Here is a 6675-nt window from a genome sequence, read left to right as displayed (position 1 = left end):
TGAAGTCTAGAGTTAAAGTCCTGTGACATTGTGCACATTTCTTAATGTTGACCTTACCAACCGGCTGTGGGTAATATTTGTACTCAATTTTCAAAGGAGCCATCTCAGAAATAAGGGAGCCCATTTCATGCACAAGTAATTCTCAGAAGTGCCTAATTTATTTTGATCATCATCTTTTGGCTCCTTAAGCCTTAAAATCCTTCACCTTCTAACAAGATTCTACCCTAAGAGGGGGGAAAAAAGAGCTGGAAGAGATGTGAGAACGTTTTAAAGTAGAACAGGGACACTTACATGAGAAAGAGCAAGCAGTTCTGCAAGACTGCTAAAACAGATCTGTAACCATATTCATGTAACAAATCAAACATGCTTACAGTGACGAGGATAACAGTAAAGCTCATGTTTTCTTTCTTGATCCATAGTTGTTCCATGGTATTTCATCAGTCATTGATGTAACCAGTCACGTGTCACTCGGCTTGCTGAACTGCTGTCTTAAATATAAAAAACAGCTTAGTTTTACGTTGACAGGGAATACTAAGAATTTCAAGTACAAACCATTTGGTCTCTCAAAAGTATTAACCTAAGCTCCCTGACACAGTATTGTAATACCATATGCTAGTTTGGAGCAATGCATCCAAAGGTATCAAAATCACTTGGAAGGGTTACCTTTATACTTACGTTCTCTCACCAGAGAAGCAGCGAAGATGCATCCATCATTATTTCTTCTCCTTTTCATTTGGAAGTTACCATTCTCTCAAAATCCTTGGGCAAAAACCTGAGAACAGAGCAAGTGGAAGCAGAATCAACAGCAAGTTGGAGGATAGAGATGAACAGAAGTATACTGCGTCACAGAGAACATAGAGGTCAAAAAGTTGAAGAAACCGAGATGGATAGCTGCTCACAAAAGGGAAGAAGGGCACAGGAAAAGAGAGCAGACATCTTGAAAGATAGCCATTTATGACCTAAGAGCTACTCAGGAAGGCAGAGAAAAACATGGAGAAAAATCTGAGCAGTGTAGGAGGTGAAATTTCTATCACTGCAGTTAATTTACTTGAGCTCTTTGTGAAATAAATGCTGTTAAGTATTTTCTTCCAGAAGACATCAGAACAGTAGCTAAGTTAGCCAAACGTTCTTAGATTGAAAATGCAATTGGATTGTTTTATCAGTTTGAACACTGAAAATATGACAGGTATGAACTGTCACAAATGGAATTAGTATGTGGAAAAGCCAGTTGTTTGCCTTTGAGATTCATGCCACAAAAATGAAGTAGTTACGCATCTAGAATTCCTCTCACTTTAGAAAGAGAAATTCCCCAAAATAGTCAGGAGATGAAATGACCATTTTTTTCAGAGTAGCATGCAGAGTGTTCCCCCAACTCCCCAAAAAAGTAAACAAGGCTAAGTGACTTCACTACCTAGACCTACCATCATTCTTGTTTTTAGAAGAGGACAGGTGCATTCTGGAAGTGCCACATCACCTTTGTTTGCCTCCCCACCAGACTCATTTCTCCATTTAGAAGGCCTAGAGGAGTGGAGTTCTGAGATTCTTGATGCATTTTAGGGAAGATGGAGAAGCCTTGAAGGACTGTTTCAAAGATGCCGGTAACTCAGTTCTTGAACTATGGAGTTGGTCAAGAGCTGCCAGGAAGGTGCTTTGTTCAGAAAGCACAGGTTACGACCTTAACCACGTTACTCAACAACCCCTCACCAAACACCCTACTAATAAAATACTGAAAAGCCCTGTCATTTGCATTGCCCTTGTACCTGACTGTTAGAAAACATGGGCTTCACAAGCAATATACTCCAAGTCTCTCCCACTTCCTTAAACCACATTACCTCTTTGCCTTCAGGAAGAAACAGTTGATTGGATCTATTCTGCAATTCCCTAGGGAATAAAGAAACAGCTCTGTACTTTCAAACCATCTTTAGAGGAAACCACACGAGAAAGGTCTGGCATGGTGAAGACACACCTTTACTAGTTGATTGTCTTATTTTCTCAATCTAAAACAAGTACAACAGATAATGCAGCACAGCAACAGTCTCTCAGATTCACCCTTAATCGTGGTAGTGGAGCACATGCAAGTATTCCAGACATTTACAGGCAAAACACCTTCCCAAGTTTGAACGCTAACACAGTTGAGCACAGTTACAAGGGACAAACCGGATACAGAAAGCTCTATCACCCAAGCTGCCTGAGCCAAAGGCAATCTTTAACACAACTCATGGAAACCTAAGACTCAGTCAAGTCCCCTTCTTCCTCTCCAACTAGGGAGGATACAAGTCCACTACTGCACGCATACACACACTTGCAGATCCCTGAACACCAAACAAGGCCCCTCTGGCAGGGGAGAGCCCCTGCCCAGCTCCCAGACCCCTTACCTACTTCACAGCTCTCCTTCTCACCAGCAGTTCCAGCTTCAACTCTCCTGCAACACTCCATCCTGGTTTGGGCTGGAAGTATTTTCCTCCCAGTACCTGGTGTGGTGCTGTGTTTTGGATTTGAAACGACCCACGCTGGTAACACACTGATGTTTTAATTGTTACAGAGCAGCGCTTTCAGAAAGCCAGAGACTTCTCAGCTTCTCATACCACCCTGCCAGTGGGCAGGCTGGGGGCACACAAGGAGCTGGGAGGGGACAGAACCAGGACAGCTGACCCTCAAGTGGTTTAAGGAATATTCCAGATGTGGCTTCCTGATGAGCACTTTCAAGGGGTGACTAGCCAGAGGGTTTGAAGACCACTGCGTGGGGACAGCCTAGGAATCAGCCAGGGGATGATGAGTAATTAATTGCATAAAGCATCACTTGATTTGTACAGGCCCCTGCTATTCATCCCCAGCCCAACTGAAGAGCCCACAGGTGAACACGCAGCCACACCCCCGGCTAGGCAAGATCCACACAGCTCTCTCCACCACCAGGCGTGACCTGCAGCCTCCCTCCAGCCAACACTGCACAGCCCTGCCCTCCCCTCGCTCATACCAGACACCCCCACACACACACACAACAGCTCAGCTGGGGCACACCGCTCCTGTCCCAGCACCCCCACGTACCAAACCCCACTCTGTCCCAGCACCAGGCACTGCATGAACCCAATAAGGGGTGGCCGGGACCGCTCAGGTCCCAAGCACCCGGAGGCTGCGAGAACCGAGCACAACCCCGAGCCCACCACGGAGACGTCCCGGCGACGGCAGACCCTGGCTGAACCTCGCCCTTCACCTCAGGACCCGCTCCCATCCCCTCGCACGCCAGGCGCAGGGGCTGCACCTCCCCACTTGTAACGGCGCTACTTCAGCCTCGGGGTTTCACCACGGGCTCAACGACCCGCTAACGACAGCTCCGTCGCTCCACAAAAGCCCGAGGAGACCCCAGCACCCCCAGGAAAAGAGGAACGGGAAGGAGCAGGCAGACACGCGCAGAGCCACGGCAAACCTGAGCGCCGCCCTCGCCTCCAGCGCTGCCACACAGCCCCGCTCCCGCAGCACCGCCGAAAGCCACCCCCTACCCTCCTCGGCGCCATTTATAGGCCAGCCTCGAGTCCCCGCCCCCAGCCCTCACACGCTGATTATGCTAAGTACACCCAGAATGCTAATTAGCCGCAGTCCGTGTTCCAGAACCTTCTGGAAAGGGGTTGGGGGGGGGCGCTGTTGCTGAGGTGCTCCCTGCCCCCCGGCTGTCAGAGCCACGGCTGCACAGGGGGCAGGTGGTTGCTGGGGGGTGCCCTGAAAAAGGGCTGCCGTGCCTTCGCGAGGTCCGCTCTTCTCAGCCAAATTGAAATGGATTGAGCTCCTTTCCTACCAAGTGTGTCACACGTCATCCTTTTCTCCTCAGTCTCTCACAGGCACCGCGGGCTGGGGATGCCTACACCCCTGGCCTGGCTCCAGCAGCTGGCACCCAGCGCACTCATCAGTCCACCCGGTAGCTGGCTGTCCGCGCTCGAAGTCATACAATCCCAAAATCATTTTGCTCAGAAAATAAATAAATAAATAAAAAGACGAAACCTTTAAACCTTGAATAGTTGTACTTGCCTTTTCCTGGCTTCCCTCTGCCTCCTTGCCAGGCTTGGCCACCACCTGAATCCAAAACATAACACCCTACCAGCTACTAGGAGGCAAACGAACTCTATCCTAGCTGAAACCAGGACAAAAAGTTTGGCAAAGCTAAGAAAAGAGAAGAAATGACAGGAAAAAACAAAACAGCTGCTTCATTCATTCTGCTGAGGAGGATTTTATTAAATACAGTCTATTGAAATGAGAATGTATTTTACAAAATCCTTTCCTAACTAAGAAGCTGCTGTGGGAATGTGGCTGTGCGGACGTGATTGTGAGTGCAGGAATGTGAGCATTTGCTGGGGGGGGAGGGGGAGGGAAGTGTTCATTGGAGTGGCTTGGCATGTGAAATAGCATGTGCTAGACAATGCTGACAGTGTCTTGAAGAGGGAAGACCCAGGTAGATTGGAGGAAGGAGGAACAATGGCCAAAATGGCCATGGCCATTATAGATTTGCCAATAGCTCTTGTCCAGCTCTGGGCAATCTTGGGTTGTCCTGTTAGTCTGTGCCATGCACTCAGAATGTTCTCCTCAGGCTAGCTGTCGGAGGCAGCCAGACAGTGGTGATGACCCCTGCCTAGGAACAGGCAAAGCGAGATCAGTGCCCTTCAAGGCCATCAAGTACAACTGTCAACCTGACTTACCAAATCTCCTCACTAAGCCATGTGTACTGCCACATCCATGTCTCTTAAATCCTCCAGGGTTGGGGGAGCACCGCCACTTCCTGTGGCAGCCCATTGCAATGGTTGACCACCTCCCTCTGTGAAGAAATTCTTCCCTTTATCCAACGTAAACCTGCCCAGGTGCAGCTTGAGACTGTTTCCTTGGGTCCTATTGCTTGTCACCCAAGGAGAGTGACATCATCCTGGCTGGTCTCCCATCAACCTCTTTCTCTGCAGACTAAGAAACCCCAACAACCCTTGTTCCCTTGGCTGCTTCTCATTCGTCTTGTCTTCCGATCCCTTCACCAGCTTTGTTCTCTGTGCACGCTTCGGAGCGTGTATCCTCCCTGCAGTGAGAAGCCAAGTGCCCTCTGGTAAATTCATGTCCCAATGTTTCCATGTCCCAGCACCCAATGCATGTGACGTGGTCTTTAACAGTCTGTTTTATCTCTTAACCTTTCCAGAGGCTTGTTGGCGAGTTGCCAGGCCTCACCATACTGATATCCCAGCCACCGCCCCCTATTCAGGGAGACTTCACTTTCATGGCTCCTTTGATCACACACAGCGCAGGTTTCAACACTCACAGGTGGTGACCTGTGTTGATGGCCTCAATGGTCAGGTCTACCCCTCAATCACAAGCACATCTTTCTGCATGTGGCATCCCTCCCCCTATGTCCTGATACTTCATGGGCCCACTGAGCTACAAACAGCTCAGCCTTACCGTCCCCTGTAGAGATCCACGTGAGACACTTGAGTTCCCAAAGCTCAGTCCACCTCTTTATTATGATGTTTTCTGGGGGCATGACTCTTGGGCACGTGAGCATCTCTGTTACGTATCTTTTCTACTGAGGCAGCAATATCCTCCCACACTAGAGCAGCACAGGTAGGTTTACCTCTGTGCTGCCAGTTGGTCTGCTTCCATTGCTGTAGCTACCCCCGCAGAGCATTTGCCACCTCATTGCAGATGTTCTGTGAGGTCACAGTGGGCCCCATGAATTCATGCAGAGGTCCCGTAGCACGTCCTGTCATAGCCACCTTGTGCTCGTGGCCTAGAGGGTGCAAAGCAGGTTCTGGCTGCTGGCAAGTGGTAGCATGGGGCAAGCACAGGGGATTGCTACTCCCAGCTGCTGCCTGCTCTTCCTTCTCTCTCTCTCTGTTCTCCTCCTCTTGGTGGCCCCATGTCCCGGGGAGACCTTGACTATCCCATGGTTAGGACTGCGCCCAGGTAGGGTTGGCAGTGAGGGATGCTCTGGCAATGCTGGCTCTGGGCCCAGCACCACGTTCTTGGGGCTGCCTGGCAAGCAGTCTTGGCTGGCAGGGCCATAAGGGAAGCCGTTGGCGCTAATGGGAGCTTTGCTGCCCTGTGCCTGGTTACTGCAGGGTGGGGGGCAATGGCTCTTGAGCATCTCCCCATATCCCAGCTTGGGGCCTCAGGGATGGCCTGGAGGGAAGAGCTCAGCTGCTGTTGACTCCAGGCACAACAGCCTTTCTCCTGTTCCCCTGCAGCACTCCCCTAACAACGCCAGGTCTCCCTGCCAGGTCCCCAGCCCACAGCCGAGAAGCGCAGATGGGGTGGTGCTGGGTGAGCCATCTGCTGGCCAGCGCGCCCTAGACTGTGAGCAGCGCAATGACACCCTGTTGTCCTCTGCAGCTCCCTGTTCAGTTTTTCCTGCTTTGGGGAACGTAACAGGCCCCCCGGTAGGCAAGCACAGCCTTGTCTGTCCAGCGGGTCTTTGAGTGCTGGTGCCTATTGCCCTGAGTCAGCATCTGGGGAGCTGCTGGGTCCCACGTGTGGATCCCATCGTCCCTGTGCTGTCACTGCACATCCCGTGTAATGAAGCCTATTAGAGTGTGTCACGAAGGCTTTCCTCTTCTGTACTCCATTGCAGGTTCTCATGTAGGCAGTGCTTATTCAGCTTCTCCCCTGAAAACTGGTTCTGAGCCTTGGGGGAATCCCAGGGGTGAGTTGCCT

The sequence above is a fragment of the Anser brachyrhynchus genome (genome assembly GCF_964034855.1).
Source record: "Anser brachyrhynchus genome assembly, chromosome: 1".
Lineage (NCBI taxonomy): Eukaryota > Metazoa > Chordata > Aves > Anseriformes > Anatidae > Anser > Anser brachyrhynchus.
Note: the sequence above shows the minus strand (reverse complement) of the source record.